Source organism: Anomaloglossus baeobatrachus, unplaced genomic scaffold (assembly GCF_048569485.1).
Source record: "Anomaloglossus baeobatrachus isolate aAnoBae1 unplaced genomic scaffold, aAnoBae1.hap1 Scaffold_929, whole genome shotgun sequence".
Classification (NCBI taxonomy): domain Eukaryota; kingdom Metazoa; phylum Chordata; class Amphibia; order Anura; family Aromobatidae; genus Anomaloglossus; species Anomaloglossus baeobatrachus.
Window position 1 is genome coordinate 1 of NW_027445326.1, and position 21,292 is coordinate 21,292.

The following is a 21,292-nucleotide window of genomic DNA, read 5'->3' on the forward strand; positions in this document are numbered from 1 at the left end:
TGATTCATATTAGCCCGATTTAATGAATTGGAAGAAAGCATACGTCTTCATATGCACCTCAATTTGGCCCATTCACTTTTCACACTTCCTCCTTTTGTTTTTTATCTTTCACACTTTTGACTTTCTTTATTCATCCAAATAGCAAACTCATCACCACTCAACCTGACCAACTCGGCTATGTCCCCGTGCTGCAGTTCTCTGTCTTATCTAGATCATTTGCAATTGAATGGAATAGATCCCTTTTGGACAAAGTGGATTCACCTGCTGCTGCAGTGACCACAGGTGTGATAACATCTAGAATTGGCATCTGGTGCGATCTCTCCGCTTCCACTCCAAAGAAAGTTACCTGTTTATTCCTATCATGCATTGGTTTTTGGGGTTTTCTTTGAGTAATGATGATCTCTTTAGTAGTCTGTTGGCGCCCTCTCCTGGAGGAATAGTTTGCTTGCTCTTGGACATTCTAAAAGAGAGGTCATGATAGACATTGAGCTTCTGAGCTCAATTGGGGACAGTCATGGGTGATGAATGTTTGCAACCTACTGCGAAGCCTCATACCGCAATATAAGGAACGTCAAATACTAAGAAAGGGCGGCCTATGAAAGAATTACTACTTTCAATAAGTACACTTAAACGGCTAATTGGGAATAGAAAAACTGTAAAAAGCCCTCTGAGAAAGCCCCCCTCTAACCTTTGATAGTAAGCTTTTCTGTAGTCTGCCTGTTGATGTATTTTCCGTTTGAACTGTGCACAACATGAAGAGACGGAACACTGGCGGCTTGTCACAATGCCCCCCGATGACATCACAATAGCGCTGCTGCCTAGAAAACAAGCTGCGCAGAAGAAGTTGTTCTTTGGGTGGGAGGGTGGGCTAGTGGAAGGAGGGGGCAATCTCTTTTTTTCCCGGGTGGTAGGGGGATGACAGGAGAAGGGAAGCGGGTGGTGAGAAAGGTACAGAGGGCAGGGTTTGGGGGCTGGGAAGGAAAGGGAAAAGATTAGGGTTTGGGGATGATGAAAGGGCTTTCTACGGGTAAGGATGGCAAAGGGTGGCAGTGACGGAAAGTCAGGCAACCTGTCCTGTCCGTCTTTTTGTATCGTGAATTGGAAAGACTGCAAGGGGGAGGGGAGTTGCTTGCGCCCTAAAGGAGGAGTTATTCAGATTCATTGCAGTGGGCGGCGGCTGCAAAACGCACCATTCTTCTTGTTTTGGCTCTGCAAAGCAGCCTTTTCAAGGGTTGGCTTGGGTGACAAAATGTCTTGTGTAGGCGTGGGTTTGTCTCCCTCTCGCTCTCTCTCCCTAAGATGTGTCCGGCATAGGCCAGGGTGCCACTCGAGGCCCAAACCAATTCTGGTTATCGCTTCTCGGCCTTTTGGCTAAGATCAAGTGTAGTATCTGTTCTTATCAGTTTAATATCTGATACGTCCCCTATCTGGGGACCATATATTAAATGGATTTTTAGAACAGGGAGATGGAAAAAGAGCTTGCTCTGTCCACTCCACGCATTGACCTGGTATTGCAGTACCTCCAGGAACGGTGCACCCCTTCTTAACCCAGTTTCCAAAAGCAGAACTCAATTCACCTGATTCATATTAGCCCGATTTAATGAATTGGAAGAAAGCATACGTCTTCATATGCACCTCAATTTGGCCCATTCACTTTTCACACTTCCTCCTTTTGTTTTTTATCTTTCACACTTTTGACTTTCTTTATTCATCCAAATAGCAAACTCATCACCACTCAACCTGACCAACTCGGCTATGTCCCCGTGCTGCAGTTATCTGTCTTATCTAGATCATTTGCAATTGAATGGAATAGATCCCTTTTGGACAAAGTGGATTCACCTGCTGCTGCAGTGACCACAGGTGTGATAACATCTAGAATTGGCATCTGGTGCGATCTCTCCGCTTCCACTCCAAAGAAAGTTACCTGTTTATTCCTATCATGCATTGGTTTTTGGGGTTTTCTTTGAGTAATGATGATCTCTTTAGTAGTCTGTTGGCGCCCTCTCCTGGAGGAATAGTTTGCTTGCTCTTGGACATTCTAAAAGAGAGGTCATGATAGACATTGAGCTTCTGAGCTCAATTGGGGACAGTCATGGGTGATGAATGTTTGCAACCTACTGCGAAGCCTCATACCGCAATATAAGGAACGTCAAATACTAAGAAAGGGCGGCCTATGAAAGAATTACTACTTTCAATAAGTACACTTAAACGGCTAATTGGGAATAGAAAAACTGTAAAAAGCCCTCTGAGAAAGCCCCCCTCTAACCTTTGATAGTAAGCTTTTCTGTAGTCTGCCTGTTGATGTATTTTCCGTTTGAACTGTGCACAACATGAAGAGACGGAACACTGGCGGCTTGTCACAATGCCCCCCGATGACATCACAATAGCGCTGCTGCCTAGAAAACAAGCTGCGCAGAAGAAGTTGTTCTTTGGGTGGGAGGGTGGGCTAGTGGAAGGAGGGGGCAATCTCTTTTTTTCCCGGGTGGTAGGGGGATGACAGGAGAAGGGAAGCGGGTGGTGAGAAAGGTACAGAGGGCAGGGTTTGGGGGCTGGGAAGGAAAGGGAAAAGATTAGGGTTTGGGGATGATGAAAGGGCTTTCTACGGGTAAGGATGGCAAAGGGTGGCAGTGACGGAAAGTCAGGCAACCTGTCCTGTCCGTCTTTTTGTATCGTGAATTGGAAAGACTGCAAGGGGGAGGGGAGTTGCTTGCGCCCTAAAGGAGGAGTTATTCAGATTCATTGCAGTGGGCGGCGGCTGCAAAACGCACCATTCTTCTTGTTTTGGCTCTGCAAAGCAGCCTTTTCAAGGGTTGGCTTGGGTGACAAAATGTCTTGTGTAGGCGTGGGTTTGTCTCCCTCTCGCTCTCTCTCCCTAAGATGTGTCCGGCATAGGCCAGGGTGCCACTCGAGGCCCAAACCAATTCTGGTTATCGCTTCTCGGCCTTTTGGCTAAGATCAAGTGTAGTATCTGTTCTTATCAGTTTAATATCTGATACGTCCCCTATCTGGGGACCATATATTAAATGGATTTTTAGAACAGGGAGATGGAAAAAGAGCTTGCTCTGTCCACTCCACGCATTGACCTGGTATTGCAGTACCTCCAGGAACGGTGCACCCCTTCTTAACCCAGTTTCCAAAAGCAGAACTCAATTCACCTGATTCATATTAGCCCGATTTAATGAATTGGAAGAAAGCATACGTCTTCATATGCACCTCAATTTGGCCCATTCACTTTTCACACTTCCTCCTTTTGTTTTTTATCTTTCACACTTTTGACTTTCTTTATTCATCCAAATAGCAAACTCATCACCACTCAACCTGACCAACTCGGCTATGTCCCCGTGCTGCAGTTCTCTGTCTTATCTAGATCATTTGCAATTGAATGGAATAGATCCCTTTTGGACAAAGTGGATTCACCTGCTGCTGCAGTGACCACAGGTGTGATAACATCTAGAATTGGCATCTGGTGCGATCTCTCCGCTTCCACTCCAAAGAAAGTTACCTGTTTATTCCTATCATGCATTGGTTTTTGGGGTTTTCTTTGAGTAATGATGATCTCTTTAGTAGTCTGTTGGCGCCCTCTCCTGGAGGAATAGTTTGCTTGCTCTTGGACATTCTAAAAGAGAGGTCATGATAGACATTGAGCTTCTGAGCTCAATTGGGGACAGTCATGGGTGATGAATGTTTGCAACCTACTGCGAAGCCTCATACCGCAATATAAGGAACGTCAAATACTAAGAAAGGGCGGCCTATGAAAGAATTACTACTTTCAATAAGTACACTTAAACGGCTAATTGGGAATAGAAAAACTGTAAAAAGCCCTCTGAGAAAGCCCCCCTCTAACCTTTGATAGTAAGCTTTTCTGTAGTCTGCCTGTTGATGTATTTTCCGTTTGAACTGTGCACAACATGAAGAGACGGAACACTGGCGGCTTGTCACAATGCCCCCCGATGACATCACAATAGCGCTGCTGCCTAGAAAACAAGCTGCGCAGAAGAAGTTGTTCTTTGGGTGGGAGGGTGGGCTAGTGGAAGGAGGGGGCAATCTCTTTTTTTCCCGGGTGGTAGGGGGATGACAGGAGAAGGGAAGCGGGTGGTGAGAAAGGTACAGAGGGCAGGGTTTGGGGGCTGGGAAGGAAAGGGAAAAGATTAGGGTTTGGGGATGATGAAAGGGCTTTCTACGGGTAAGGATGGCAAAGGGTGGCAGTGACGGAAAGTCAGGCAACCTGTCCTGTCCGTCTTTTTGTATCGTGAATTGGAAAGACTGCAAGGGGGAGGGGAGTTGCTTGCGCCCTAAAGGAGGAGTTATTCAGATTCATTGCAGTGGGCGGCGGCTGCAAAACGCACCATTCTTCTTGTTTTGGCTCTGCAAAGCAGCCTTTTCAAGGGTTGGCTTGGGTGACAAAATGTCTTGTGTAGGCGTGGGTTTGTCTCCCTCTCGCTCTCTCTCCCTAAGATGTGTCCGGCATAGGCCAGGGTGCCACTCGAGGCCCAAACCAATTCTGGTTATCGCTTCTCGGCCTTTTGGCTAAGATCAAGTGTAGTATCTGTTCTTATCAGTTTAATATCTGATACGTCCCCTATCTGGGGACCATATATTAAATGGATTTTTAGAACAGGGAGATGGAAAAAGAGCTTGCTCTGTCCACTCCACGCATTGACCTGGTATTGCAGTACCTCCAGGAACGGTGCACCCCTTCTTAACCCAGTTTCCAAAAGCAGAACTCAATTCACCTGATTCATATTAGCCCGATTTAATGAATTGGAAGAAAGCATACGTCTTCATATGCACCTCAATTTGGCCCATTCACTTTTCACACTTCCTCCTTTTGTTTTTTATCTTTCACACTTTTGACTTTCTTTATTCATCCAAATAGCAAACTCATCACCACTCAACCTGACCAACTCGGCTATGTCCCCGTGCTGCAGTTCTCTGTCTTATCTAGATCATTTGCAATTGAATGGAATAGATCCCTTTTGGACAAAGTGGATTCACCTGCTGCTGCAGTGACCACAGGTGTGATAACATCTAGAATTGGCATCTGGTGCGATCTCTCCGCTTCCACTCCAAAGAAAGTTACCTGTTTATTCCTATCATGCATTGGTTTTTGGGGTTTTCTTTGAGTAATGATGATCTCTTTAGTAGTCTGTTGGCGCCCTCTCCTGGAGGAATAGTTTGCTTGCTCTTGGACATTCTAAAAGAGAGGTCATGATAGACATTGAGCTTCTGAGCTCAATTGGGGACAGTCATGGGTGATGAATGTTTGCAACCTACTGCGAAGCCTCATACCGCAATATAAGGAACGTCAAATACTAAGAAAGGGCGGCCTATGAAAGAATTACTACTTTCAATAAGTACACTTAAACGGCTAATTGGGAATAGAAAAACTGTAAAAAGCCCTCTGAGAAAGCCCCCCTCTAACCTTTGATAGTAAGCTTTTCTGTAGTCTGCCTGTTGATGTATTTTCCGTTTGAACTGTGCACAACATGAAGAGACGGAACACTGGCGGCTTGTCACAATGCCCCCCGATGACATCACAATAGCGCTGCTGCCTAGAAAACAAGCTGCGCAGAAGAAGTTGTTCTTTGGGTGGGAGGGTGGGCTAGTGGAAGGAGGGGGCAATCTCTTTTTTTCCCGGGTGGTAGGGGGATGACAGGAGAAGGGAAGCGGGTGGTGAGAAAGGTACAGAGGGCAGGGTTTGGGGGCTGGGAAGGAAAGGGAAAAGATTAGGGTTTGGGGATGATGAAAGGGCTTTCTACGGGTAAGGATGGCAAAGGGTGGCAGTGACGGAAAGTCAGGCAACCTGTCCTGTCCGTCTTTTTGTATCGTGAATTGGAAAGACTGCAAGGGGGAGGGGAGTTGCTTGCGCCCTAAAGGAGGAGTTATTCAGATTCATTGCAGTGGGCGGCGGCTGCAAAACGCACCATTCTTCTTGTTTTGGCTCTGCAAAGCAGCCTTTTCAAGGGTTGGCTTGGGTGACAAAATGTCTTGTGTAGGCGTGGGTTTGTCTCCCTCTCGCTCTCTCTCCCTAAGATGTGTCCGGCATAGGCCAGGGTGCCACTCGAGGCCCAAACCAATTCTGGTTATCGCTTCTCGGCCTTTTGGCTAAGATCAAGTGTAGTATCTGTTCTTATCAGTTTAATATCTGATACGTCCCCTATCTGGGGACCATATATTAAATGGATTTTTAGAACAGGGAGATGGAAAAAGAGCTTGCTCTGTCCACTCCACGCATTGACCTGGTATTGCAGTACCTCCAGGAACGGTGCACCCCTTCTTAACCCAGTTTCCAAAAGCAGAACTCAATTCACCTGATTCATATTAGCCCGATTTAATGAATTGGAAGAAAGCATACGTCTTCATATGCACCTCAATTTGGCCCATTCACTTTTCACACTTCCTCCTTTTGTTTTTTATCTTTCACACTTTTGACTTTCTTTATTCATCCAAATAGCAAACTCATCACCACTCAACCTGACCAACTCGGCTATGTCCCCGTGCTGCAGTTCTCTGTCTTATCTAGATCATTTGCAATTGAATGGAATAGATCCCTTTTGGACAAAGTGGATTCACCTGCTGCTGCAGTGACCACAGGTGTGATAACATCTAGAATTGGCATCTGGTGCGATCTCTCCGCTTCCACTCCAAAGAAAGTTACCTGTTTATTCCTATCATGCATTGGTTTTTGGGGTTTTCTTTGAGTAATGATGATCTCTTTAGTAGTCTGTTGGCGCCCTCTCCTGGAGGAATAGTTTGCTTGCTCTTGGACATTCTAAAAGAGAGGTCATGATAGACATTGAGCTTCTGAGCTCAATTGGGGACAGTCATGGGTGATGAATGTTTGCAACCTACTGCGAAGCCTCATACCGCAATATAAGGAACGTCAAATACTAAGAAAGGGCGGCCTATGAAAGAATTACTACTTTCAATAAGTACACTTAAACGGCTAATTGGGAATAGAAAAACTGTAAAAAGCCCTCTGAGAAAGCCCCCCTCTAACCTTTGATAGTAAGCTTTTCTGTAGTCTGCCTGTTGATGTATTTTCCGTTTGAACTGTGCACAACATGAAGAGACGGAACACTGGCGGCTTGTCACAATGCCCCCCGATGACATCACAATAGCGCTGCTGCCTAGAAAACAAGCTGCGCAGAAGAAGTTGTTCTTTGGGTGGGAGGGTGGGCTAGTGGAAGGAGGGGGCAATCTCTTTTTTTCCCGGGTGGTAGGGGGATGACAGGAGAAGGGAAGCGGGTGGTGAGAAAGGTACAGAGGGCAGGGTTTGGGGGCTGGGAAGGAAAGGGAAAAGATTAGGGTTTGGGGATGATGAAAGGGCTTTCTACGGGTAAGGATGGCAAAGGGTGGCAGTGACGGAAAGTCAGGCAACCTGTCCTGTCCGTCTTTTTGTATCGTGAATTGGAAAGACTGCAAGGGGGAGGGGAGTTGCTTGCGCCCTAAAGGAGGAGTTATTCAGATTCATTGCAGTGGGCGGCGGCTGCAAAACGCACCATTCTTCTTGTTTTGGCTCTGCAAAGCAGCCTTTTCAAGGGTTGGCTTGGGTGACAAAATGTCTTGTGTAGGCGTGGGTTTGTCTCCCTCTCGCTCTCTCTCCCTAAGATGTGTCCGGCATAGGCCAGGGTGCCACTCGAGGCCCAAACCAATTCTGGTTATCGCTTCTCGGCCTTTTGGCTAAGATCAAGTGTAGTATCTGTTCTTATCAGTTTAATATCTGATACGTCCCCTATCTGGGGACCATATATTAAATGGATTTTTAGAACAGGGAGATGGAAAAAGAGCTTGCTCTGTCCACTCCACGCATTGACCTGGTATTGCAGTACCTCCAGGAACGGTGCACCCCTTCTTAACCCAGTTTCCAAAAGCAGAACTCAATTCACCTGATTCATATTAGCCCGATTTAATGAATTGGAAGAAAGCATACGTCTTCATATGCACCTCAATTTGGCCCATTCACTTTTCACACTTCCTCCTTTTGTTTTTTATCTTTCACACTTTTGACTTTCTTTATTCATCCAAATAGCAAACTCATCACCACTCAACCTGACCAACTCGGCTATGTCCCCGTGCTGCAGTTCTCTGTCTTATCTAGATCATTTGCAATTGAATGGAATAGATCCCTTTTGGACAAAGTGGATTCACCTGCTGCTGCAGTGACCACAGGTGTGATAACATCTAGAATTGGCATCTGGTGCGATCTCTCCGCTTCCACTCCAAAGAAAGTTACCTGTTTATTCCTATCATGCATTGGTTTTTGGGGTTTTCTTTGAGTAATGATGATCTCTTTAGTAGTCTGTTGGCGCCCTCTCCTGGAGGAATAGTTTGCTTGCTCTTGGACATTCTAAAAGAGAGGTCATGATAGACATTGAGCTTCTGAGCTCAATTGGGGACAGTCATGGGTGATGAATGTTTGCAACCTACTGCGAAGCCTCATACCGCAATATAAGGAACGTCAAATACTAAGAAAGGGCGGCCTATGAAAGAATTACTACTTTCAATAAGTACACTTAAACGGCTAATTGGGAATAGAAAAACTGTAAAAAGCCCTCTGAGAAAGCCCCCCTCTAACCTTTGATAGTAAGCTTTTCTGTAGTCTGCCTGTTGATGTATTTTCCGTTTGAACTGTGCACAACATGAAGAGACGGAACACTGGCGGCTTGTCACAATGCCCCCCGATGACATCACAATAGCGCTGCTGCCTAGAAAACAAGCTGCGCAGAAGAAGTTGTTCTTTGGGTGGGAGGGTGGGCTAGTGGAAGGAGGGGGCAATCTCTTTTTTTCCCGGGTGGTAGGGGGATGACAGGAGAAGGGAAGCGGGTGGTGAGAAAGGTACAGAGGGCAGGGTTTGGGGGCTGGGAAGGAAAGGGAAAAGATTAGGGTTTGGGGATGATGAAAGGGCTTTCTACGGGTAAGGATGGCAAAGGGTGGCAGTGACGGAAAGTCAGGCAACCTGTCCTGTCCGTCTTTTTGTATCGTGAATTGGAAAGACTGCAAGGGGGAGGGGAGTTGCTTGCGCCCTAAAGGAGGAGTTATTCAGATTCATTGCAGTGGGCGGCGGCTGCAAAACGCACCATTCTTCTTGTTTTGGCTCTGCAAAGCAGCCTTTTCAAGGGTTGGCTTGGGTGACAAAATGTCTTGTGTAGGCGTGGGTTTGTCTCCCTCTCGCTCTCTCTCCCTAAGATGTGTCCGGCATAGGCCAGGGTGCCACTCGAGGCCCAAACCAATTCTGGTTATCGCTTCTCGGCCTTTTGGCTAAGATCAAGTGTAGTATCTGTTCTTATCAGTTTAATATCTGATACGTCCCCTATCTGGGGACCATATATTAAATGGATTTTTAGAACAGGGAGATGGAAAAAGAGCTTGCTCTGTCCACTCCACGCATTGACCTGGTATTGCAGTACCTCCAGGAACGGTGCACCCCTTCTTAACCCAGTTTCCAAAAGCAGAACTCAATTCACCTGATTCATATTAGCCCGATTTAATGAATTGGAAGAAAGCATACGTCTTCATATGCACCTCAATTTGGCCCATTCACTTTTCACACTTCCTCCTTTTGTTTTTTATCTTTCACACTTTTGACTTTCTTTATTCATCCAAATAGCAAACTCATCACCACTCAACCTGACCAACTCGGCTATGTCCCCGTGCTGCAGTTCTCTGTCTTATCTAGATCATTTGCAATTGAATGGAATAGATCCCTTTTGGACAAAGTGGATTCACCTGCTGCTGCAGTGACCACAGGTGTGATAACATCTAGAATTGGCATCTGGTGCGATCTCTCCGCTTCCACTCCAAAGAAAGTTACCTGTTTATTCCTATCATGCATTGGTTTTTGGGGTTTTCTTTGAGTAATGATGATCTCTTTAGTAGTCTGTTGGCGCCCTCTCCTGGAGGAATAGTTTGCTTGCTCTTGGACATTCTAAAAGAGAGGTCATGATAGACATTGAGCTTCTGAGCTCAATTGGGGACAGTCATGGGTGATGAATGTTTGCAACCTACTGCGAAGCCTCATACCGCAATATAAGGAACGTCAAATACTAAGAAAGGGCGGCCTATGAAAGAATTACTACTTTCAATAAGTACACTTAAACGGCTAATTGGGAATAGAAAAACTGTAAAAAGCCCTCTGAGAAAGCCCCCCTCTAACCTTTGATAGTAAGCTTTTCTGTAGTCTGCCTGTTGATGTATTTTCCGTTTGAACTGTGCACAACATGAAGAGACGGAACACTGGCGGCTTGTCACAATGCCCCCCGATGACATCACAATAGCGCTGCTGCCTAGAAAACAAGCTGCGCAGAAGAAGTTGTTCTTTGGGTGGGAGGGTGGGCTAGTGGAAGGAGGGGGCAATCTCTTTTTTTCCCGGGTGGTAGGGGGATGACAGGAGAAGGGAAGCGGGTGGTGAGAAAGGTACAGAGGGCAGGGTTTGGGGGCTGGGAAGGAAAGGGAAAAGATTAGGGTTTGGGGATGATGAAAGGGCTTTCTACGGGTAAGGATGGCAAAGGGTGGCAGTGACGGAAAGTCAGGCAACCTGTCCTGTCCGTCTTTTTGTATCGTGAATTGGAAAGACTGCAAGGGGGAGGGGAGTTGCTTGCGCCCTAAAGGAGGAGTTATTCAGATTCATTGCAGTGGGCGGCGGCTGCAAAACGCACCATTCTTCTTGTTTTGGCTCTGCAAAGCAGCCTTTTCAAGGGTTGGCTTGGGTGACAAAATGTCTTGTGTAGGCGTGGGTTTGTCTCCCTCTCGCTCTCTCTCCCTAAGATGTGTCCGGCATAGGCCAGGGTGCCACTCGAGGCCCAAACCAATTCTGGTTATCGCTTCTCGGCCTTTTGGCTAAGATCAAGTGTAGTATCTGTTCTTATCAGTTTAATATCTGATACGTCCCCTATCTGGGGACCATATATTAAATGGATTTTTAGAACAGGGAGATGGAAAAAGAGCTTGCTCTGTCCACTCCACGCATTGACCTGGTATTGCAGTACCTCCAGGAACGGTGCACCCCTTCTTAACCCAGTTTCCAAAAGCAGAACTCAATTCACCTGATTCATATTAGCCCGATTTAATGAATTGGAAGAAAGCATACGTCTTCATATGCACCTCAATTTGGCCCATTCACTTTTCACACTTCCTCCTTTTGTTTTTTATCTTTCACACTTTTGACTTTCTTTATTCATCCAAATAGCAAACTCATCACCACTCAACCTGACCAACTCGGCTATGTCCCCGTGCTGCAGTTCTCTGTCTTATCTAGATCATTTGCAATTGAATGGAATAGATCCCTTTTGGACAAAGTGGATTCACCTGCTGCTGCAGTGACCACAGGTGTGATAACATCTAGAATTGGCATCTGGTGCGATCTCTCCGCTTCCACTCCAAAGAAAGTTACCTGTTTATTCCTATCATGCATTGGTTTTTGGGGTTTTCTTTGAGTAATGATGATCTCTTTAGTAGTCTGTTGGCGCCCTCTCCTGGAGGAATAGTTTGCTTGCTCTTGGACATTCTAAAAGAGAGGTCATGATAGACATTGAGCTTCTGAGCTCAATTGGGGACAGTCATGGGTGATGAATGTTTGCAACCTACTGCGAAGCCTCATACCGCAATATAAGGAACGTCAAATACTAAGAAAGGGCGGCCTATGAAAGAATTACTACTTTCAATAAGTACACTTAAACGGCTAATTGGGAATAGAAAAACTGTAAAAAGCCCTCTGAGAAAGCCCCCCTCTAACCTTTGATAGTAAGCTTTTCTGTAGTCTGCCTGTTGATGTATTTTCCGTTTGAACTGTGCACAACATGAAGAGACGGAACACTGGCGGCTTGTCACAATGCCCCCCGATGACATCACAATAGCGCTGCTGCCTAGAAAACAAGCTGCGCAGAAGAAGTTGTTCTTTGGGTGGGAGGGTGGGCTAGTGGAAGGAGGGGGCAATCTCTTTTTTTCCCGGGTGGTAGGGGGATGACAGGAGAAGGGAAGCGGGTGGTGAGAAAGGTACAGAGGGCAGGGTTTGGGGGCTGGGAAGGAAAGGGAAAAGATTAGGGTTTGGGGATGATGAAAGGGCTTTCTACGGGTAAGGATGGCAAAGGGTGGCAGTGACGGAAAGTCAGGCAACCTGTCCTGTCCGTCTTTTTGTATCGTGAATTGGAAAGACTGCAAGGGGGAGGGGAGTTGCTTGCGCCCTAAAGGAGGAGTTATTCAGATTCATTGCAGTGGGCGGCGGCTGCAAAACGCACCATTCTTCTTGTTTTGGCTCTGCAAAGCAGCCTTTTCAAGGGTTGGCTTGGGTGACAAAATGTCTTGTGTAGGCGTGGGTTTGTCTCCCTCTCGCTCTCTCTCCCTAAGATGTGTCCGGCATAGGCCAGGGTGCCACTCGAGGCCCAAACCAATTCTGGTTATCGCTTCTCGGCCTTTTGGCTAAGATCAAGTGTAGTATCTGTTCTTATCAGTTTAATATCTGATACGTCCCCTATCTGGGGACCATATATTAAATGGATTTTTAGAACAGGGAGATGGAAAAAGAGCTTGCTCTGTCCACTCCACGCATTGACCTGGTATTGCAGTACCTCCAGGAACGGTGCACCCCTTCTTAACCCAGTTTCCAAAAGCAGAACTCAATTCACCTGATTCATATTAGCCCGATTTAATGAATTGGAAGAAAGCATACGTCTTCATATGCACCTCAATTTGGCCCATTCACTTTTCACACTTCCTCCTTTTGTTTTTTATCTTTCACACTTTTGACTTTCTTTATTCATCCAAATAGCAAACTCATCACCACTCAACCTGACCAACTCGGCTATGTCCCCGTGCTGCAGTTCTCTGTCTTATCTAGATCATTTGCAATTGAATGGAATAGATCCCTTTTGGACAAAGTGGATTCACCTGCTGCTGCAGTGACCACAGGTGTGATAACATCTAGAATTGGCATCTGGTGCGATCTCTCCGCTTCCACTCCAAAGAAAGTTACCTGTTTATTCCTATCATGCATTGGTTTTTGGGGTTTTCTTTGAGTAATGATGATCTCTTTAGTAGTCTGTTGGCGCCCTCTCCTGGAGGAATAGTTTGCTTGCTCTTGGACATTCTAAAAGAGAGGTCATGATAGACATTGAGCTTCTGAGCTCAATTGGGGACAGTCATGGGTGATGAATGTTTGCAACCTACTGCGAAGCCTCATACCGCAATATAAGGAACGTCAAATACTAAGAAAGGGCGGCCTATGAAAGAATTACTACTTTCAATAAGTACACTTAAACGGCTAATTGGGAATAGAAAAACTGTAAAAAGCCCTCTGAGAAAGCCCCCCTCTAACCTTTGATAGTAAGCTTTTCTGTAGTCTGCCTGTTGATGTATTTTCCGTTTGAACTGTGCACAACATGAAGAGACGGAACACTGGCGGCTTGTCACAATGCCCCCCGATGACATCACAATAGCGCTGCTGCCTAGAAAACAAGCTGCGCAGAAGAAGTTGTTCTTTGGGTGGGAGGGTGGGCTAGTGGAAGGAGGGGGCAATCTCTTTTTTTCCCGGGTGGTAGGGGGATGACAGGAGAAGGGAAGCGGGTGGTGAGAAAGGTACAGAGGGCAGGGTTTGGGGGCTGGGAAGGAAAGGGAAAAGATTAGGGTTTGGGGATGATGAAAGGGCTTTCTACGGGTAAGGATGGCAAAGGGTGGCAGTGACGGAAAGTCAGGCAACCTGTCCTGTCCGTCTTTTTGTATCGTGAATTGGAAAGACTGCAAGGGGGAGGGGAGTTGCTTGCGCCCTAAAGGAGGAGTTATTCAGATTCATTGCAGTGGGCGGCGGCTGCAAAACGCACCATTCTTCTTGTTTTGGCTCTGCAAAGCAGCCTTTTCAAGGGTTGGCTTGGGTGACAAAATGTCTTGTGTAGGCGTGGGTTTGTCTCCCTCTCGCTCTCTCTCCCTAAGATGTGTCCGGCATAGGCCAGGGTGCCACTCGAGGCCCAAACCAATTCTGGTTATCGCTTCTCGGCCTTTTGGCTAAGATCAAGTGTAGTATCTGTTCTTATCAGTTTAATATCTGATACGTCCCCTATCTGGGGACCATATATTAAATGGATTTTTAGAACAGGGAGATGGAAAAAGAGCTTGCTCTGTCCACTCCACGCATTGACCTGGTATTGCAGTACCTCCAGGAACGGTGCACCCCTTCTTAACCCAGTTTCCAAAAGCAGAACTCAATTCACCTGATTCATATTAGCCCGATTTAATGAATTGGAAGAAAGCATACGTCTTCATATGCACCTCAATTTGGCCCATTCACTTTTCACACTTCCTCCTTTTGTTTTTTATCTTTCACACTTTTGACTTTCTTTATTCATCCAAATAGCAAACTCATCACCACTCAACCTGACCAACTCGGCTATGTCCCCGTGCTGCAGTTCTCTGTCTTATCTAGATCATTTGCAATTGAATGGAATAGATCCCTTTTGGACAAAGTGGATTCACCTGCTGCTGCAGTGACCACAGGTGTGATAACATCTAGAATTGGCATCTGGTGCGATCTCTCCGCTTCCACTCCAAAGAAAGTTACCTGTTTATTCCTATCATGCATTGGTTTTTGGGGTTTTCTTTGAGTAATGATGATCTCTTTAGTAGTCTGTTGGCGCCCTCTCCTGGAGGAATAGTTTGCTTGCTCTTGGACATTCTAAAAGAGAGGTCATGATAGACATTGAGCTTCTGAGCTCAATTGGGGACAGTCATGGGTGATGAATGTTTGCAACCTACTGCGAAGCCTCATACCGCAATATAAGGAACGTCAAATACTAAGAAAGGGCGGCCTATGAAAGAATTACTACTTTCAATAAGTACACTTAAACGGCTAATTGGGAATAGAAAAACTGTAAAAAGCCCTCTGAGAAAGCCCCCCTCTAACCTTTGATAGTAAGCTTTTCTGTAGTCTGCCTGTTGATGTATTTTCCGTTTGAACTGTGCACAACATGAAGAGACGGAACACTGGCGGCTTGTCACAATGCCCCCCGATGACATCACAATAGCGCTGCTGCCTAGAAAACAAGCTGCGCAGAAGAAGTTGTTCTTTGGGTGGGAGGGTGGGCTAGTGGAAGGAGGGGGCAATCTCTTTTTTTCCCGGGTGGTAGGGGGATGACAGGAGAAGGGAAGCGGGTGGTGAGAAAGGTACAGAGGGCAGGGTTTGGGGGCTGGGAAGGAAAGGGAAAAGATTAGGGTTTGGGGATGATGAAAGGGCTTTCTACGGGTAAGGATGGCAAAGGGTGGCAGTGACGGAAAGTCAGGCAACCTGTCCTGTCCGTCTTTTTGTATCGTGAATTGGAAAGACTGCAAGGGGGAGGGGAGTTGCTTGCGCCCTAAAGGAGGAGTTATTCAGATTCATTGCAGTGGGCGGCGGCTGCAAAACGCACCATTCTTCTTGTTTTGGCTCTGCAAAGCAGCCTTTTCAAGGGTTGGCTTGGGTGACAAAATGTCTTGTGTAGGCGTGGGTTTGTCTCCCTCTCGCTCTCTCTCCCTAAGATGTGTCCGGCATAGGCCAGGGTGCCACTCGAGGCCCAAACCAATTCTGGTTATCGCTTCTCGGCCTTTTGGCTAAGATCAAGTGTAGTATCTGTTCTTATCAGTTTAATATCTGATACGTCCCCTATCTGGGGACCATATATTAAATGGATTTTTAGAACAGGGAGATGGAAAAAGAGCTTGCTCTGTCCACTCCACGCATTGACCTGGTATTGCAGTACCTCCAGGAACGGTGCACCCCTTCTTAACCCAGTTTCCAAAAGCAGAACTCAATTCACCTGATTCATATTAGCCCGATTTAATGAATTGGAAGAAAGCATACGTCTTCATATGCACCTCAATTTGGCCCATTCACTTTTCACACTTCCTCCTTTTGTTTTTTATCTTTCACACTTTTGACTTTCTTTATTCATCCAAATAGCAAACTCATCACCACTCAACCTGACCAACTCGGCTATGTCCCCGTGCTGCAGTTCTCTGTCTTATCTAGATCATTTGCAATTGAATGGAATAGATCCCTTTTGGACAAAGTGGATTCACCTGCTGCTGCAGTGACCACAGGTGTGATAACATCTAGAATTGGCATCTGGTGCGATCTCTCCGCTTCCACTCCAAAGAAAGTTACCTGTTTATTCCTATCATGCATTGGTTTTTGGGGTTTTCTTTGAGTAATGATGATCTCTTTAGTAGTCTGTTGGCGCCCTCTCCTGGAGGAATAGTTTGCTTGCTCTTGGACATTCTAAAAGAGAGGTCATGATAGACATTGAGCTTCTGAGCTCAATTGGGGACAGTCATGGGTGATGAATGTTTGCAACCTACTGCGAAGCCTCATACCGCAATATAAGGAACGTCAAATACTAAGAAAGGGCGGCCTATGAAAGAATTACTACTTTCAATAAGTACACTTAAACGGCTAATTGGGAATAGAAAAACTGTAAAAAGCCCTCTGAGAAAGCCCCCCTCTAACCTTTGATAGTAAGCTTTTCTGTAGTCTGCCTGTTGATGTATTTTCTGTTTGAACTGTGCACAACATGAAGAGACGGAACACTGGCGGCTTGTCACAATGCCCCCCGATGACATCACAATAGCGCTGCTGCCTAGAAAACAAGCTGCGCAGAAGAAGTTGTTCTTTGGGTGGGAGGGTGGGCTAGTGGAAGGAGGGGGCAATCTCTTTTTTTCCCGGGTGGTAGGGGGATGACAGGAGAAGGGAAGCGGGTGGTGAGAAAGGTACAGAGGGCAGGGTTTGGGGGCTGGGAAGGAAAGGGAAAAGATTAGGGTTTGGGGATGATGAAAGGGCTTTCTACGGGTAAGGATGGCAAAGGGTGGCAGTGACGGAAAGTCAGGCAACCTGTCCTGTCCGTCTTTTTGTATCGTGAATTGGAAAGACTGCAAGGGGGAGGGGAGTTGCTTGCGCCCTAAAGGAGGAGTTATTCAGATTCATTGCAGTGGGCGGCGGCTGCAAAACGCACCATTCTTCTTGTTTTGGCTCTGCAAAGCAGCCTTTTCAAGGGTTGGCTTGGGTGACAAAATGTCTTGTGTAGGCGTGGGTTTGTCTCCCTCTCGCTCTCTCTCCCTAAGATGTGTCCGGCATAGGCCAGGGTGCCACTCGAGGCCCAAACCAATTCTGGTTATCGCTTCTCGGCCTTTTGGCTAAGATCAAGTGTAGTATCTGTTCTTATCAGTTTAATATCTGATACGTCCCCTATCTGGGGACCATATATTAAATGGATTTTTAGAACAGGGAGATGGAAAAAGAGCTTGCTCTGTCCACTCCACGCATTGACCTGGTATTGCAGTACCTCCAGGAACGGTGCACCCCTTCTTAACCCAGTTTCCAAAAGCAGAACTCAATTCACCTGATTCATATTAGCCCGATTTAATGAATTGGAAGAAAGCATACGTCTTCATATGCACCTCAATTTGGCCCATTCACTTTTCACACTTCCTCCTTTTGTTTTTTATCTTTCACACTTTTGACTTTCTTTATTCATCCAAATAGCAAACTCATCACCACTCAACCTGACCAACTCGGCTATGTCCCCGTGCTGCAGTTCTCTGTCTTATCTAGATCATTTGCAATTGAATGGAATAGATCCCTTTTGGACAAAGTGGATTCACCTGCTGCTGCAGTGACCACAGGTGTGATAACATCTAGAATTGGCATCTGGTGCGATCTCTCCGCTTCCACTCCAAAGAAAGTTACCTGTTTATTCCTATCATGCATTGGTTTTTGGGGTTTTCTTTGAGTAATGATGATCTCTTTAGTAGTCTGTTGGCGCCCTCTCCTGGAGGAATAGTTTGCTTGCTCTTGGACATTCTAAAAGAGAGGTCATGATAGACATTGAGCTTCTGAGCTCAATTGGGGACAGTCATGGGTGATGAATGTTTGCAACCTACTGCGAAGCCTCATACCGCAATATAAGGAACGTCAAATACTAAGAAAGGGCGGCCTATGAAAGAATTACTACTTTCAATAAGTACACTTAAACGGCTAATTGGGAATAGAAAAACTGTAAAAAGCCCTCTGAGAAAGCCCCCCTCTAACCTTTGATAGTAAGCTTTTCTGTAGTCTGCCTGTTGATGTATTTTCCGTTTGAACTGTGCACAACATGAAGAGACGGAACACTGGCGGCTTGTCACAATGCCCCCCGATGACATCACAATAGCGCTGCTGCCTAGAAAACAAGCTGCGCAGAAGAAGTTGTTCTTTGGGTGGGAGGGTGGGCTAGTGGAAGGAGGGGGCAATCTCTTTTTTTCCCGGGTGGTAGGGGGATGACAGGAGAAGGGAAGCGGGTGGTGAGAAAGGTACAGAGGGCAGGGTTTGGGGGCTGGGAAGGAAAGGGAAAAGATTAGGGTTTGGGGATGATGAAAGGGCTTTCTACGGGTAAGGATGGCAAAGGGTGGCAGTGACGGAAAGTCAGGCAACCTGTCCTGTCCGTCTTTTTGTATCGTGAATTGGAAAGACTGCAAGGGGGAGGGGAGTTGCTTGCGCCCTAAAGGAGGAGTTATTCAGATTCATTGCAGTGGGCGGCGGCTGCAAAACGCACCATTCTTCTTGTTTTGGCTCTGCAAAGCAGCCTTTTCAAGGGTTGGCTTGGGTGACAAAATGTCTTGTGTAGGCGTGGGTTTGTCTCCCTCTCGCTCTCTCTCCCTAAGATGTGTCCGGCATAGGCCAGGGTGCCACTCGAGGCCCAAACCAATTCTGGTTATCGCTTCTCGGCCTTTTGGCTAAGATCAAGTGTAGTATCTGTTCTTATCAGTTTAATATCTGATACGTCCCCTATCTGGGGACCATATATTAAATGGATTTTTAGAACAGGGAGATGGAAAAAGAGCTTGCTCTGTCCACTCCACGCATTGACCTGGTATTGCAGTACCTCCAGGAACGGTGCACCCCTTCTTAACCCAGTTTCCAAAAGCAGAACTCAATTCACCTGATTCATATTAGCCCGATTTAATGAATTGGAAGAAAGCATACGTCTTCATATGCACCTCAATTTGGCCCATTCACTTTTCACACTTCCTCCTTTTGTTTTTTATCTTTCACACTTTTGACTTTCTTTATTCATCCAAATAGCAAACTCATCACCACTCAACCTGACCAACTCGGCTATGTCCCCGTGCTGCAGTTCTCTGTCTTATCTAGATCATTTGCAATTGAATGGAATAGATCCCTTTTGGACAAAGTGGATTCACCTGCTGCTGCAGTGACCACAGGTGTGATAACATCTAGAATTGGCATCTGGTGCGATCTCTCCGCTTCCACTCCAAAGAAAGTTACCTGTTTATTCCTATCATGCATTGGTTTTTGGGGTTTTCTTTGAGTAATGATGATCTCTTTAGTAGTCTGTTGGCGCCCTCTCCTGGAGGAATAGTTTGCTTGCTCTTGGACATTCTAAAAGAGAGGTCATGATAGACATTGAGCTTCTGAGCTCAATTGGGGACAGTCATGGGTGATGAATGTTTGCAACCTACTGCGAAGCCTCATACCGCAATATAAGGAACGTCAAATACTAAGAAAGGGCGGCCTATGAAAGAATTACTACTTTCAATAAGTACACTTAAACGGCTAATTGGGAATAGAAAAACTGTAAAAAGCCCTCTGAGAAAGCCCCCCTCTAACCTTTGATAGTAAGCTTTTCTGTAGTCTGCCTGTTGATGTATTTTCCGTTTGAACTGTGCACAACATGAAGAGACGGAACACTGGCGGCTTGTCACAATGCCCCCCGATGACATCACAATAGCGCTGCTGCCTAGAAAACAAGCTGCGCAGAAGAAGTTGTTCTTTGGGTGGGAGGGTGGGCTAGTGGAAGGAGGGGGCAATCTCTTTTTTTCCCGGGTGGTAGGGGGATGACAGGAGAAGGGAAGCGGGTGGTGAGAAAGGTACAGAGGGCAGGGTTTGGGGGCTGGGAAGGAAAGGGAAAAGATTAGGGTTTGGGGATGATGAAAGGGCTTTCTACGGGTAAGGATGGCAAAGGGTGGCAGTGACGGAAAGTCAGGCAACCTGTCCTGTCCGTCTTTTTGTATCGTGAATTGGAAAGACTGCAAGGGGGAGGGGAGTTGCTTGCGCCCTAAAGGAGGAGTTATTCAGATTCATTGCAGTGGGCGGCGGCTGCAAAACGCACCATTCTTCTTGTTTTGGCTCTGCAAAGCAGCCTTTTCAAGGGTTGGCTTGGGTGACAAAATGTCTTGTGTAGGCGTGGGTTTGTCTCCCTCTCGCTCTCTCTCCCTAAGATGTGTCCGGCATAGGCCAGGGTGCCACTCGAGGCCCAAACCAATTCTGGTTATCGCTTCTCGGCCTTTTGGCTAAGATCAAGTGTAGTATCTGTTCTTATCAGTTTAATATCTGATACGTCCCCTATCTGGGGACCATATATTAAATGGATTTTTAGAACAGGGAGATGGAAAAAGAGCTTGCTCTGTCCACTCCACGCATTGACCTGGTATTGCAGTACCTCCAGGAACGGTGCACCCCTTCTTAACCCAGTTTCCAAAAGCAGAACTCAATTCACCTGATTCATATTAGCCCGATTTAATGAATTGGAAGAAAGCATACGTCTTCATATGCACCTCAATTTGGCCCATTCACTTTTCACACTTCCTCCTTTTGTTTTTTATCTTTCACACTTTTGACTTTCTTTATTCATCCAAATAGCAAACTCATCACCACTCAACCTGACCAACTCGGCTATGTCCCCGTGCTGCAGTTCTCTGTCTTATCTAGATCATTTGCAATTGAATGGAATAGATCCCTTTTGGACAAAGTGGATTCACCTGCTGCTGCAGTGACCACAGGTGTGATAACATCTAGAATTGGCATCTGGTGCGATCTCTCCGCTTCCACTCCAAAGAAAGTTACCTGTTTATTCCTATCATGCATTGGTTTTTGGGGTTTTCTTTGAGTAATGATGATCTCTTTAGTAGTCTGTTGGCGCCCTCTCCTGGAGGAATAGTTTGCTTGCTCTTGGACATTCTAAAAGAGAGGTCATGATAGACATTGAGCTTCTGAGCTCAATTGGGGACAGTCATGGGTGATGAATGTTTGCAACCTACTGCGAAGCCTCATACCGCAATATAAGGAACGTCAAATACTAAGAAAGGGCGGCCTATGAAAGAATTACTACTTTCAATAAGTACACTTAAACGGCTAATTGGGAATAGAAAAACTGTAAAAAGCCCTCTGAGAAAGCCCCCCTCTAACCTTTGATAGTAAGCTTTTCTGTAGTCTGCCTGTTGATGTATTTTCCGTTTGAACTGTGCACAACATGAAGAGACGGAACACTGGCGGCTT

At 46.1% G+C, this 21,292-nt stretch overlaps 13 non-coding genes across 13 annotated transcripts; all 13 read left to right on the forward strand.

The window, feature by feature from the left end:
• Positions 1-1,351: 1,351 nt before the first annotated feature.
• On the forward strand, positions 1,352-1,542 carry LOC142289400 (U2 spliceosomal RNA). Its single transcript, XR_012749887.1, has one exon. It is a non-coding gene; the product is annotated as a U2 spliceosomal RNA (small nuclear RNA).
• Positions 1,543-2,929: 1,387 nt separating this feature from the next.
• Positions 2,930-3,120, forward strand: LOC142289412 (U2 spliceosomal RNA). Its single transcript, XR_012749899.1, has one exon. It is a non-coding gene; the product is annotated as a U2 spliceosomal RNA (small nuclear RNA).
• A 1,387-nt stretch (positions 3,121-4,507) lies between these two features.
• Positions 4,508-4,698, forward strand: LOC142289424 (U2 spliceosomal RNA). Its single transcript, XR_012749910.1, has one exon. It is a non-coding gene; the product is annotated as a U2 spliceosomal RNA (small nuclear RNA).
• Positions 4,699-6,085: 1,387 nt separating this feature from the next.
• Positions 6,086-6,276, forward strand: LOC142289430 (U2 spliceosomal RNA). Its single transcript, XR_012749914.1, has one exon. It is a non-coding gene; the product is annotated as a U2 spliceosomal RNA (small nuclear RNA).
• Positions 6,277-7,663: 1,387 nt separating this feature from the next.
• LOC142289431 (U2 spliceosomal RNA) lies at positions 7,664-7,854 on the forward strand. Its single transcript, XR_012749915.1, has one exon. It is a non-coding gene; the product is annotated as a U2 spliceosomal RNA (small nuclear RNA).
• Positions 7,855-9,241: 1,387 nt separating this feature from the next.
• LOC142289401 (U2 spliceosomal RNA) lies at positions 9,242-9,432 on the forward strand. Its single transcript, XR_012749888.1, has one exon. It is a non-coding gene; the product is annotated as a U2 spliceosomal RNA (small nuclear RNA).
• Positions 9,433-10,819: 1,387 nt separating this feature from the next.
• Positions 10,820-11,010, forward strand: LOC142289402 (U2 spliceosomal RNA). The gene has a single exon (XR_012749889.1). It is a non-coding gene; the product is annotated as a U2 spliceosomal RNA (small nuclear RNA).
• Positions 11,011-12,397: 1,387 nt separating this feature from the next.
• On the forward strand, positions 12,398-12,588 carry LOC142289403 (U2 spliceosomal RNA). The gene has a single exon (XR_012749890.1). It is a non-coding gene; the product is annotated as a U2 spliceosomal RNA (small nuclear RNA).
• A 1,387-nt stretch (positions 12,589-13,975) lies between these two features.
• Positions 13,976-14,166, forward strand: LOC142289404 (U2 spliceosomal RNA). Its single transcript, XR_012749891.1, has one exon. It is a non-coding gene; the product is annotated as a U2 spliceosomal RNA (small nuclear RNA).
• Positions 14,167-15,553: 1,387 nt separating this feature from the next.
• LOC142289406 (U2 spliceosomal RNA) lies at positions 15,554-15,744 on the forward strand. The gene has a single exon (XR_012749892.1). It is a non-coding gene; the product is annotated as a U2 spliceosomal RNA (small nuclear RNA).
• A 1,387-nt stretch (positions 15,745-17,131) lies between these two features.
• On the forward strand, positions 17,132-17,322 carry LOC142289407 (U2 spliceosomal RNA). Its single transcript, XR_012749893.1, has one exon. It is a non-coding gene; the product is annotated as a U2 spliceosomal RNA (small nuclear RNA).
• Positions 17,323-18,709: 1,387 nt separating this feature from the next.
• On the forward strand, positions 18,710-18,900 carry LOC142289408 (U2 spliceosomal RNA). Its single transcript, XR_012749894.1, has one exon. It is a non-coding gene; the product is annotated as a U2 spliceosomal RNA (small nuclear RNA).
• Positions 18,901-20,287: 1,387 nt separating this feature from the next.
• On the forward strand, positions 20,288-20,478 carry LOC142289409 (U2 spliceosomal RNA). The gene has a single exon (XR_012749895.1). It is a non-coding gene; the product is annotated as a U2 spliceosomal RNA (small nuclear RNA).
• Positions 20,479-21,292: the final 814 nt, after the last annotated feature.